Source organism: Epinephelus fuscoguttatus, linkage group LG13 (assembly GCF_011397635.1).
Source record: "Epinephelus fuscoguttatus linkage group LG13, E.fuscoguttatus.final_Chr_v1".
NCBI classification, from domain to species: Eukaryota; Metazoa; Chordata; class Actinopteri; order Perciformes; family Serranidae; genus Epinephelus; species Epinephelus fuscoguttatus.
Window position 1 is genome coordinate 4,575,304 of NC_064764.1, and position 14,237 is coordinate 4,589,540.

Below are 14,237 nucleotides of genomic sequence, written 5' to 3' on the forward strand. Positions count from 1 at the left end.
AGAAGCCAACAAGCTGTTCGCCTGGAGCTACTTTCATTATCACATCCTTTTGGAGAAGGGTCAAGATTTCCTCTGCCAATACCTGTGCCTGGGTGGGGTCCCTGACAACAGTCATGCTAAGCCCGGAAAAAGGAGGGGGGTGCCGCCAAAATTGAATTCTGTACCTCTTTGATACAGTAGCCAGTACCTATGGGTCTGACACTGTTTCTTCCCAGCTTTCCAAGCATAGCTGGGAACAAGTTTCGGTGGCTGACCCCCGCACATCCCTAGGTGACACCCCCCTGAGGTCCTGGACCTTTGAGAGGGCGCTTCCTCCGGGGCACATCCCTAGATGAGGAGTGAGGCTGGGACCCTTGCCGGAACTGCGAAGGTTGCCTTGAACCACCAGAGGCTCCTGCCATAAGCCCATGGCTCCTGTCGAGTCCAGAATGACTGCGGGACAGGCTGGGAGCCCCTAGGTTTCCACCTGGCAGCCGCAGCCCTGCTTAATGTGGGCCAAACGGAATCATTTGTATGCCGGGATTGTTCAGCCTTATCCAGTACACCCTGGGAGTCAGGGTGAAACACATGTGCCGGCGCAATCAGCATATTGGTCAGCTCATTCCGAATATTTTCCGGCAGAGATGTCTGCGCTAACCAAATCTGCCTCCGTGACATCATGGCAGCAGACATAGATGCACCAATGTCCCTTGTAAGCTGAGAATGGGTGACAAGAGCAGCATCAATCAGGCTCTTGGTGTCCTGGTCATCAGGATTGGCAGTCCTCCTAAGAGCTGTCAATAAAATAGCGGGAGCATTTCCTGAGCGGGCTGCTTGTGTGGATGCATTATATGGCGACACACCAGCAGCACAGTCTCGCGCTCTGGACTCAGAGATGTCAAGGCCGCCATTTCCCACTCTACAGGAGGCATATCCCCTAAACCAGTCTCCGGAGCATATTGGGTCTTAGCCAACCTCTGACAACCAGCATTCAACTGGGGCACCCCACTGGGGGTATTCCTAAGCATCTGCAAATAGTCCTCTGCCACAGGCACAGAGACAAATTGCTGGGAGTGCTGGGACTGAGAAATGACTGCCCAAACCCTGTCCACCAGGGCAGGGGCTTCCATGGGAACCTTGAGACCCACAATTTTTGCCGCACTCATAACCTTTGAGATGACATCCATGGGCGAGGGCTCAATGTCACCCATATTGCTGAGGCAATATGGCTGAGGTGAGTGGACTTAAGCTGTTCAGATTCAGAAGCACCCTCAGACTGCTCGTCACCCTCACAGGGTGAATCATTGGCACAAAAAGAGAGGACATCAGGCAGAATTACACCATCATCCTGATAAGGGGATAGCTTGACAAGGGAGGGTTCTTGTGAGCATACTTGCGCCAATGTGGCTGCCTTAACGGGACGCTGGGCCTCCACCCTACCCAACCTCTCTGACAAACCACATATGGCAGCCAGGATCTGTAGCTGAGTGTCATCCTGTGGACCAGTCAAGCTACTAGTCAGGTTAGGTGTTTATCTCATTATTAGACTCCATTGGCTTCAGTCAGGGTGTACAGAAACCCACTCACTGTTTTAACCATACCCTCGATCTAGTTCTGATGTATGGAATTGAAATTGATAACCTAACAGTCTTTCCACAGGATCCCTTGCTATCAGATCATTATTTAATTACTTTGATTTCTTTTTACTCGATTGCACGCCACTCAGCAACAGTTACTATACTAGATGTTTATCAGATAGTGCTGTTGCAAAATTTAAAGAAATGATTCCATTGTCATTAAATTTAATACCATCTCCTGACAGGGGAGGGTTCTTCTGAGCACACTTGCACCGATGTCACTGCCTTAACGGGACACTGGGCCTCCACCCACTGTTCAGTAACAGAGGTTTCCCGTACCGACTTTAAACCCTCCTGAACTGATCGTCTTATCGATAGCGCCGTAGGCTCGCTGCAAACAACACTCTTAAAAAGAAGTTAACACAGCAAAGAAAGTTCACTCCTTGGTACAACTCTCAAACCCCCTAGAGGCAAAATTCATGACCTCTTGTCCTAAGATAGTACCTATCTGCCCCCAAACACAGCTGTAAGACCTAATATATATTTAGATTGCTTCTCCCGGATTTCTCTTCAACAACTGACCACAGTTATTTCTTCATCTAAATCATCAACGTGTCTCTTAGACCCCATCCCAACTAGGCTACTTGAGGAAGTCTTACCTTTAGTCAACACTCATATATTAGACACGATCAGTATATCTTTATTAACAGGCTATGTACCACAGTCTTTTAAGGTAGCTGTAATTAAACCTCTACTAAAAAAGCCCACCCTGGATCCAGAGGTGTTAGCCAACTATAGACCAATATCTAATCTTCCCTTTATGTCAAAGATCCTTGAGAAAGTAGTCGCAGACCAGCTGTGTGATTTTCTCCAAGATAATAATTTATTTGAGGAATTTCAGTCAGGATTTAGAGTGCATCATAGCACTGAGACAGCACTAGTTAAAATTACAAATGATCTTCTGATTGCTTCAGACAAAGGACTCGTCTCTGTACTTGTTTTTATTAGATCTTAGTGGGGCATTTGACACAATTGACCATCCAATTCTGCTGCAGAGACTAGAACATTTAATTGGCCTAAAACGTTCTGCACTAAGCTGATTTAAATCTTATTTATTGTTTATTTATTTTATTGTTCATGATGAATCATTTCTTAATTCTAAAGTTTGTTTTGGAGTTCCACAAGGTTATGATCTCGGACCAATCCTATTCACTCTATTAATGCTTCCCTTAGGTAACATCATTAGAAATCACTCTGTAAATTTCCATTGTTATGCGGATGATACACAGTTTTATTTATTGGTGAAGCCAGAAGAAAGTAATCAATTAACTAAACTTCAAAATTGCCTTAAAGACATAAAAACCTGGATGAGCTCAAATTTACTTATGTTAAATTCAGACAAAACTGAAGTTATTGTTCTTGGCCCCAAACACCTCAGAGACTCTTTATCTGATGACACAGTTTCTCTGTATGGCATTGCTCTGGCCTCTAGCACTACCGTAAGAAACCTCGGAGTAATATTTGATCAAGATTTGTCTTTTAATTCCCATTTAAAACAAACCTCACAGACTGCATTTTTTCATCTGCGTAATATTGTGAATATTAGGCCTATCCTTACCCGAAAAGATGCAGAAAAATTGGTCCATGCTTTTGTTACCTCTAGGCTTTATTACTGTTATTCCCTATTATCAGGTAGCTCTAATAAATCTTTAAAAACTCTCCAGCTAATTCAGAACGCAGCGGCACATGTACTGACAAGAAGTAAGAGGCGAGAACACATTTCTCCTGTTTTAGCTTCTCTGCACTGGCTCCCTGTAAAATCCGGAATTGAATTTAAAATCCTACTTCTTACTTATGTGAGGGCTGGCACTTAGGTTAGAAGCACCACCCCTTGTAGGTAGGGTTGGAGAGCCCTCCCTCTTTATAAGGACAGGTGAGAGCAATTTGTGCCTCTTTGTCTGAGGCCTGGTAGCTGTGTGGTGGGACTGCTGTGTCTGTGCAGGTAAGGGAGATTTGGAGAGGAATCTAAGGTTGTATTTTGATGGGAATCTAACCAGTATTCTTGCACAGAATTGTGGTGTAGCTGTTTTCCCTCTCAACTCAGTTTGACGAAGGCCCTGTCGGCCCATGCTGAAGAGATAGGCCGCTGATCATTCTGGCCTTTAATTTCATAATACCTCAGTATTATTAGTGATGTGTCCAATTTAACCTTTTAGGACATGAGTCAGCCTTCACCTTTCTCCTGAATGAGTCACAGTGTAGAGCCAGTCAGCTCCACTGGTGCCAGTCTCTTAAAAGGGTCAAAGCTGGAGAAGGTAAAACAAACTGTATGGTAATGTAGGAGGGTTATTCCCTCCAAGGAATGTTTGCCAGTCTATTTAATGGCTGTGTTTTCCTTTTTTATTTAGTGCCAGACTGCTGCTTTGCTTGGACTGAGGTGCCATGCGGTCCGGTTGACGTGTCTTAAATACTCTTAAGATTGTGGACTTTTACTCAGCTCGTCATAAGATGACTACCGCCATCCATCTTTGCTTTGATGTCTGATTTGTTCCATGTAATAATCTGACTCCGTTGAGATAATTTGTGCCCCAGAACCAACCGAGTATTTATATTGTATTTTCTTGTGTTTGTTTTTCAGGCAGAGGGAGGATCTGCGGGGAGTACGCATGGTATACACACCCTTCCTTGCATGCAGTGTGGTAGGCCTGAAGTGTCGTGAGCACACAAACTAGTCTGTAGATTTACCTCAGTTTGCAAAGCACTGCAAAGCACTGCAACACACACTGCAGTGATCACGGTGTGCACGTGGTGAAGTGATTTGGGGTTTTGTGATAGAATCTCCCCGCGGTGACTACCCTGCCTGATATTTTTTCTTCATCAGGTAGTGTATTCCACATTCCTGCTTGTTTTCATCCATACGGTAATCTGTTGGTTCAGCTACTTTGTAGTTTTAAATATTAATAGTGTAACATTAAAAACCTTTTCTTAAACTGATTGTCCTTTTTCTTTGATTTTTTTAGGTCCATTACTGCCCCTTTAATCCCCCTTTTTATAATAAATACTGAGTTTTTGACTTGAATGCACGTCTCCGGCTCATGTATCTGTGAAAGAATTTCTTTGTTGGTTTATGTAGAGACCCTTATTGTACACTGGGGTGGGCCACATTTATAAAGCTCTAAATGGTCAGGCTGTGTCATACCTTAGAGAGCTCATAGTGCCATATTATCCCACCAGAACACTGCGCTCTGAGAATGCAGGGTTACTCGTGGTCCCTAAAGTTACCAAAAGTAGATCAGGAACCAGAGCATTCAGCTATCAGGCTCCTCTCCTGTTGAATCATCTTTCTGTTGCGGTCCGGGAGTCAGACACTGTCTCCACATTTAAGACTAGACTTAAGACTTTCCTTTTTGATAAAGCTTATAGTTAGGGCTGGCTCAGGCCTGCCTTGTACCAGCCCCTAGTTAGGCTGACTTAGGCCTAGTCTGCCGGAGGACCTCCTATAATACACCGAGCACCTTCTCTCCTTCTCTCTCTCTCCCTCTCTCTCTCTCTCTCTCTCTCTCCTTTGCGAACACTCATGTCCTGTTACTGCATCTCGCTAACTCGGCTGTACTGCATGTCACTCACTAGGCTTCTTCTCTGGAGCCTTTGTGCTCCACTGTCTCTCAGGTTAACTCATATCACAGCAGTGCCTGGATAGTGTGACGTGTGTGGTTGTGCTGCTGCCGTGGTTCTGCCTGATGCCTCTTGATGCTGTTATCATTAGTCATACTTCTACTGTTATTATACACATATGGTTATTGGCACATATGTATACTATCATACTTTCAACATATTGTACCACAATAGCCGTAATTACAATATTACTTTCATTAATGTTGTTGTAAGCTACTGTCATTACCGTCTGTCCTGCATCTCTCTCTCTCTGTCTCTCTCTCTCTCTCTGTCTCATTGTGTCATACGGATTACTGTTAATTTATTATGCTGATCTGTTCTGTACGACATCTATTGCACGTCTGTCCGTCCTGGAAGAGGGATCCCTCCTCAGTTGCTCTTCCTGAGGTTTCTACCATTTTTTTTTCCCCCGTTAAAGGGTTTCCTGGGGGAGTTTTTCCTTATCCGCTGCGAGGGTCATAAGGACAGAGGGATGTCGTATGCTGTAAAGCCCTGTGAGGCAAACTGTGATTTGTGATATTGGGTTTTATAAATAAAATTGATAGATTGATTCGACACAGATTGAGGAGCATGTTTCTTACCTGAGCCCTGCTCACGGCCAGGAGTGTGCTCTTGCCTACGCTTCCAGAAACATTTCTTCGAAGCATGTCTCCTTTCCTTCGGCTGAGCAGATGGAGGCTGCACTGCCCCTGCACGGACCGACTGCTCCACCCTTCTGGCTTTCTGAATGCACTCCTCCACCAGCAGCTCAACTGCTGCTGCACAGGGATTCTCAATATTACTCATCAAATGTGACATTCCCAGGCAAGCAGGGCATTCACGGTGGCCATCACGGGGGTCCATGACACCCCGACAGAAACAGCACAAATGTGAAGCCATTACGGCACCACAATTTTCAGTCAGAAGGTGGAAAAAAAGTACCCAACAGCGACGGATAGCTGACAAAGGGGAAGAACAATAAGTAGGCTGCTCACAGCTAGCTCCAGTCACAAATAACTGAAAAAAGTTGAATTAAATCAAATTTGCTCTGAGACACCCACCAGTTTTTTGCAACAAGGAAGAAAGGAGGGTTGGGGGAGCTGGAAAATGGAAGCCCAACAACTCCGAACAGAGCTAAAGGGCAATATAACCAACCAAAAGGCAATAATAATTAACTTAAAGCCGACTGTATTCCTTATACAGAGAAAACAAAACACATAACTACAAAACAAACTTACCTGCTTGTCCTGCACACAGCTCAGTAAGGAAAAATATGACTTTGTGTCCGATAACAATTATCAAACAAATCCAGCAGAAAAATCAAATCAAAACTAGTCTCCACTCCTCAGTGTGCACAAACGCATGGGAGGGGGACCTCAAAAAACCCCGCACTGCAGACAGTGAATTAATGGGGAAACACAAATGCTCAAAAAACAACAAATGAACAGCTCTTTAACTGCGGCAAAAACGTATGTTTTTAAACTTAATCCCCCTGAAGAAACGGCTTGAAAACACCGCAAGACAACAGCATTCACCCGAAAATGCAGCTAGAGTAATTAGTTACCGCCAGATGCAACAAATTAGGTTACCTGAAACAAAGACGAGAGGTTAACACATGCAAAAAAATGCACCAAAAAAATTATAAACAAATGAACCTTTATTAATTAGTGTACAAGCTTTTATTGAAGCTCTTGGCTTATTTTGTCTTTTCATGAAGAACCGAACATAATGCATTTCTCATTGGAAGATCTGTAATTATATCTGTGATAAAATATTCTGAGCTTTCTAATGTATGCCAGGTCCTTCTTCAGCAAATTGAACCTTCTCATGGACTGTGGCCACGTGATAACCAGTGGTCATTCATGCAAAGATCGGAGATGTCTCCTTTCAAAGATGGTCTATGTCATTGGAGGACGGCTCCCCTGACACCTGGGCAATGTCATTTTCATGACTATTGTTTCTTGTTTATGCCACAATTCCTCTCCATTCTAGCCACAAAGTGAATTTCCCTTTGTCTTTTTCTCCATGACACAGGCATCCTTTGTGCATAATCTCCATGGTAAAATAAAGGTTGTTTGAGAGTTTCTAACAAGATATTCAGAAGGTATTATTCATTTCTTAAAAATTTATCCTCTGTGCTCAATGATCAGCCAAGTCCTCATCTCCTATGCATCAACCTTGGATGAAATTATCTCCCTGATAGAATTAAAAAGCGCACAAACTGGAGGATGCACTGTCTTCCCTTCCGCCTACTGAGAAGCAGCGAAGCACTTCTCCTTGTTTCTCTCTTACTCTCATCCAGAAGCGACTCCTTCAGCCTATACGCCATTGTTCTTTCCTTACCCATACGCCTAATTAGATGCCTTTGATAAAGTATGAACAGAGAGAGGGACCCAGTTGGTGTGGATCCTCTAATGCACCCTCCAGTGGCTCTCACATTGATCCCTTTCTCTGTGAAGCTGCCGTGAAGACTGCACATAGACTCAGCGTGGGCTATCATAAAAGACAACGGAGCACAAGTGGAAAACAAACTCAAAAAGAAATGGGCTGTTTTATTTTATTACAGGCCGCCAAGGCTGCCCAACACCTGATGGGGATACAGCTGGCATGCTAATGCAATGCTAATTGTAACCCAAACAGATCAGTGACATTTGTTGAGCAGTTAAACGGGAGCCCTCCTGGGGGGTGTTTATATTACACCAAGATTTATATGCTTACGATACATTTAACCCGCCACAGTGACATCTACAATTGTCCAAGACGGGGCTTGGGAGGTACATGAGTTACGAGTTTAAATTCCCCAAGTCATTTGCAGCCTGTGAGGTAGTGAGGCTGACGGCGTTGTATTTGTTTTTCATCAGTGAGTGTTTGGCTTGGCAGCGTGTGTCTACAGGCAGACCAGGGTGGGAGAGGCAGGCAGAAGGGGGGAGATTGTGGATTTCGTTGTATGAGCCAACAGGATCCAGCGCCTCAGCAGACAGTGATTGGGCTGTGGCCATTGTAGCCTCTCTGGGGGAAAAGGTGCCAAGTGCTTGTCCATTTTAACAGGTTCTGTACTCTCTCAAGACAACCCCCAACACACCAAACCCCAACCTCTTACACCATACTCCTGCTTGAGTGCAGTGAGGATGCAACACGAGTGTTGCTGACATTTTCCAAAACTGCCTTAAAGCATTTTTGCTCAACAAGCTGGCAAAGGAGGACTTCAGTTGTTGGATAGCCTAAAATGAGCTCAAGAAATATGCAGAAAACAGTAAAACAGTATTTTAAGGAGCAATTCCAGGATTATGTCAAGAAGTCTGACACTGATCTCATTCCTATGCATGCAGCATGGAACTGGAACCATGTTACATTTGGCCTAGCTTAACTACCTAACTACTACTGAAACTACAATTAAGCTTCAACTTTTATATTTAACATCATGCCAAATTTTCATGCAATGCATTTATTGTACCTAAACTAATTAATGTACTACCTAAATGAATCAAAAACTTAAAGATACTTTGAAGCTAAATGCTTTTTTTTCCTCTTTAGAAATCCGAGTGGGAGGCCAGTTTTTGTGTTCAATAAAGCAGCAGGAGCACAAGACTAAATGCAAACGTACTTGTAGGCTACTAATAAATGCAGCTTACATGCAGGGACGTAAATATAGACAGCACAGGCAGTGCAGCTGCACAGGGGCTCATGAGGTGGTGGGCCCATAGAGAGTGGGCTCTCCTACAATGTGTTTCGGTGGAGAATGGGCCCTTATGAGTGATTGCCACCTTGAATACATGCCTCTGATTAAATCAAAATCAAAATCGTGCCATTTGCTATATAAGCCCCTGAAAAAGGCATACCCATATCTGTCATGTTTATTTTCTTCAGGTTTTTTTTTTTTTGTAAAATAATCAATAGCTTCTTTAACAAAATGATATGGTTATTCTATAACAATAATCAACTATTAAAATTGTTAAATTAATAATTTCTTCATTTCTTTAGTATTTTTTGTCATGTGCAGGTATGCAGTGATTATTGCAGGGTAATATGTATGTTGATCTTACCCAATGTCAAGCTTCTCATCATGTGACAAGATGAGTCAAGTACAGAGAGCATTTTGTTAGCAGTGATGCTGGAGAATGAGATGCACAATATTTAACATCTAAACTGATTAGTGGTGATCTCCATAAACAGATATCTGTGGGCATCAGAACAAAATTTTGTTTTCAGTCTGAGTAATATTTGCCAACTGTGTTTTGGTAGGCTTTGGTTGTCTGCAGGTAAACAGTCCATTAGAAGAGCAAAACAGGCAGAATGCATTGGCTGGAATGCTATCTCAGAGTCCATTGGTTATTGTCTAAATAGAAATAGATGCTTTATCATCATCGTACGATAGAAGATGGGTTCCAAGATTGGAGCAATGTTGACATTACTAATGAGCTATCCAACTAACTGACATTAGCAGTGCACATTTTCTTCCTGGTGGTGGACGTGCATGTTCGTTGATCCAAAGACATTAGCTAAAAAGCTTCTGTTGATTGTAACAACACAGTTAGCTGTAGGCTAAGTCTTCCATTACATTTCCATTCTGGTTAATGCAGAAACAGGGGGCACCAACCCTGTCACCAGAAAACCCCTCACGCAACAATATTTAATTTGGCCCCAACATAATTCAAACCTTTAAAGATGAAATTGACTATAAATTATGCTGTATTTTTCAAAACTACAGAAATACATCCAGATCTCTTGGCAAAAATAGTGTCACATTATTCATCCCCACTGAGTCTGTTTATGGACATCATACACATTCTCAGGTTTTTAGATATCAAATGCACACAGATGGGTGAATGTGATCATCCTCATAATTAGTACCAACAAATCATCAGCAGTAAGCACTAATGAACTCCTTCCACATGAAAGCTTGATGAGCTGTGTTTATGATAATGCACATGCACACACACACACACACACACACACACACACAAAATGTCCAAACCATGTTAACAAGAGGGGAGCTTTTCACAGTGATACAGTCCTACATTGCCCGAACATCTCTAAAGTGGGCATCCAAGTTCAGGTGTTCTGCAGCTACATTCAAACATCCACTCTGTCACCTGACAGCAGTAATCAGCAATGGTCTTTTGTGAATATAGTTAGTTTATTGGGTACTAAGATGCAAGAAATCTGTCCTGTAAGGATGGGTTCCTATAGACAGCTTCCCTTTGGGTCCAGTTCCCAGAGATGTCAAATACCAATATGACATGATACACTGAAAACCCACCAGCCCACTTAACTTTGTTAAAAGATGTGACGCAACATTTACATTTAAGAGTAAAATAAATTGTCATTGAGAGGAAAGGTGAATATGTTCTGATACAGTAACCCTATTTCAACAAGACAAACCCATGACTGATATTTAACACTGTGCAACGTATGACATCTGTGACTTCTTTTTAACTATATGTATGCATGTATAGGAAAATACGTAGGAATGCATATATGAGCATGTTTATTCAAAAAATAAATAAACAACAAAGGAAGTTAAAAACAACCACCTTTTTTCTCTACTTGTGACCTCACATGAGGGGAAATTTGGAATGGTTTATTCAACTGCTGAAATTTCTTCACATTAAAATTTTGGTAAACAGTAAGGAGCTTTGTGCCTTTACAGTCCTTAAAGTTCCTCTCCACTCAAAACTGTTTTGCTTATTGTTACTTAATTTGGATGTGTGACCTTCACTGTGCAGAGTTTGCCACTAGAAGACTGTTTTCATATTCACCTGCTGAAGAGAGAGTTCTGTGACATTCTGTGACATTTCAACTAGTTTGGAGCCAATCACGGTCGAATATGCAAATAGAAATGTGATGTGGAAACATGATACCTACAGGTCACACACAGTGGCAATGGACTTTTCAGTAAAGTAGGAGTTATCTTGTGCCCAGCAGTTAATCAATCAATCAGTTTTATTTATAAAGCCCAATATCACAAATCACAATTTGCCTCACAGGGCTTTACAGCATACGACATCCCTCTGTCCTTATGACCCTCACAGCGGATAAGGAAAACTCCCCCAAAAAAACCTTTAACGGGGGAAAAAATGGTAGAAACCTCAGGAAGAGCAACTGAGGAGGGATCCCTCTTCCAGGATGGACAGACGTGCAATAGATGTCGTACAGAACAGATCAGCATAATAAATTAACAGTAATCCGTATGACACAATGAGACAGAGAGAGAGACAGAGACAGATAGACAGAGAGAGAGATGTAGGACAGATGGTAATGACAGTAGCTTACAACAACATTAATGAAAGTAATAATATTATAGTTATATACTTTCAACATATTATATTATATTAATATCTGATAGTATACATATGTGACAATAATCATATGTGTATAATAACAGTAGAAGTATGACTAATGATAACAGCAGCAGTAGGAGGCATCTGGCAGAACCACGGCAGCAGCACAACCACACGCGTCACACTATCCAGGCACCGCTGCGATATAAGTTACATTCTGAATTAGCTGGAGAGTTTTTAAGGACTTACTAGAGCTACCTGATAACAGAGAGTTACAGTAATCCAGCCTTGAGGTAACAAAAGCGTGGACCAATTTTTCTGCATCTTTTCGGGTCAGGATAGGCCTAATTTTCACAATATTACACAGATGAAAAAATGCAGTCCGTGAGGTTTGTTTTAAATGAAAATTAAAAGACAAATCTTGATCAAATATTACTCCGAGGTTTCTTACGGTAGTGCTAGAGGCCAGAGCAATGCCATCCAGAGAAACTATGTCATCAGATAAAGAGTCTCTGAGGTGTTTGGGGCCAAGAACAATAACTTCAGTTTTGTCTGAATTTAACATAAGGAAATTGGTGCTCATCCAGGTTTTTATGTCTTTTAGGCAATTATGAAGTTTAGTTAATTGATTACTTTCTTCTGGCTTCAAAAATACAACAACAAATACAACTGTGTATCATCTGCATAACAATGGAAATTTACAGTGATTTCTGATGATGTTACCTAAAGGAAGCATATATAGAGTAAATAGGATTGGTCCGAGCACAGAACCTTGTGGAACTCCAAAACAAACTTTGGTACGTAAGGACGATTCATTATGAACGTGAACAAACTGAAAACGATCAGATAAATAAGATTTAAACCAGCTTAGTGCAGAACTTTTAAGGCCAATTAAGTCTTCCAGTCTCTGTAGCAGAATTTGATGGTCAATTGTGTCAAACGCCGCACTAAGATCTAATAAAACAAGTACAGAGACGAGTCCTTTGTCTGAAGCAATCAGAAGATCATTTGTAATTTTAACTAGTGCTGTCTCAGTGCTATGATGCACTCTAAATCAAGACTGAAATTCCTCAAATAAATTATTATCTTGGAGAAAATCACACAGCTGGTCTGCGACTACTTTCTCAAGGATCTTTGACATAAAGGGAAGATTAGATATTGGTCTATAGTTGGCTAACACCTCTGGATCCAGGGTGGACTTTTTAAGTAGAGGTTTCATTACAGCTACCTTAAAAGACTGTGGTACATAGCCTGTTAATAAGGATATATTGATCATATCTAATATGAGTGTTAACTAAAGGTAAGACTTCCTTATTAAGTAACCTAGTGATGGGGTCTAAGAGACAGGTTGATGATGTAGATGAAGAAATCACTGCGGTCAATTCTTGAAGAGAAATCGGGGAGATGCAATCTAAATATATATTAGGTCTTACAGCTGTGTTTGAGGGCAGATAGGTACTAGTTAAGCCTCTGTTAAAAACAGCACTTGCTTATGAAACATTATTTTTTTCATGAGTAAAGAGTAAAAGATTTTCCTGGTAACAGAAATAATTTTCAACTTGTTTCGCTATGTTTCCATTTTTAGTCTGACATTGCATATATTCTGCCTCAGTGGTTCTGCACAATTAGCATGCCAGCATAGTGGGTCAAGCCACTAGGTTGCAGCTTAAGCAATAAGCATAAATAAATTTGCACAGACAGGTAGCAATGGATGAGGTGTTTGTGAAGTGGATGATATGTGTAAAGACATAACTTCTTTTAAATAATCACGTTAATACATATATACACATTACAAATCTACAGAGACAAAGAACCTGTGGGGGAAGCAATAGACACATTTTCTTTACAAGAGGAAAAACATGGTTCCCTCTGGTCCTGGACCTTGTCTGGGCTGTGATAAGAGTTGGCTAAGAGGGGGCCTTAGCAGAACCCAGGCCAGCTATGAAGCATCACTCATCCAGCACCAGGGTCCATCTGGAAGGCCTGTGACCACAGCCCACCGCTAAGGCTCTGGCTGAGGACAGAGCTTGTTAACCAGATGCGCCACTCCGTCCCTTAGGGAGGGTTTGGGTATTCATCAGCATGTACAGTGGACTGTGTGTATTCATATATGGGCAGGGAAAAAAGAAAAGATAAAGACAAAAAAAATCCATGAACAGATTGAAAATCAGGTCACACATGCAGACAAATATGCACAGTCTGGAACACACACATTAAATATCCACATGTACATCCCCACACACAGTTAGACACACGTAATGTGTCAGGGGGCTACTTTCGGCTTCCGAAGCAGGTTTATTAGACACACCACAGATGGACTATCTGTATTCTGTCCAACTGAAATCACTGTCAGTGTCACTCAAAGCTAAAGGCAGAATGACTCAGTTGGTGGCAGATTGCAGATAGGCGCACACAGTACTTTCATGGGATGTCTAATTTGCTAGTAATGCTAATAGCCCCACCTAATTCGTTTCAGCATTACAAAGTAATTATTACCATTTCACAGCCTGCTGACAGTGGAGGCAGCCAAATACAGAAAGTGACATTGGCTAATATCATGGCATGATGACAAAATGTAGTGACAGCTTAGAAAACATAGTTTTACTGGGAAACAGAATATGTGTCTTACCACTGAGACTTCTGTGTTGTGGTTAAATGGGGATTTAGAGGGTGTAAATCAACAGGCTGTTCTAATGCACTGTTTGCACATTATCCTAGGAAAATGAATGCACCAAATTTGTACATA

General features: G+C 41.9%; 1 long non-coding RNA gene across 4 annotated transcripts in view; it reads right to left on the reverse strand.

Annotated features, from left to right (window-relative positions):
* The window catches only part of LOC125900121 (uncharacterized), a 102,327-nt gene that overhangs the window by 43,285 nt on the left and 44,805 nt on the right, over positions 1–14,237 (reverse strand). Inside the window, exon 5 of one of the 4 annotated variants that reach the window (XR_007450807.1) lies at positions 11,062–13,585. The exons of the other annotated variants lie outside the window; for them this stretch is intronic. This is a non-coding gene — a long non-coding RNA (uncharacterized LOC125900121). Of the gene's footprint in view, positions 1–11,061; positions 13,586–14,237 lie in introns of those variants that run through there. 4 annotated transcript variants of the gene reach the window in all.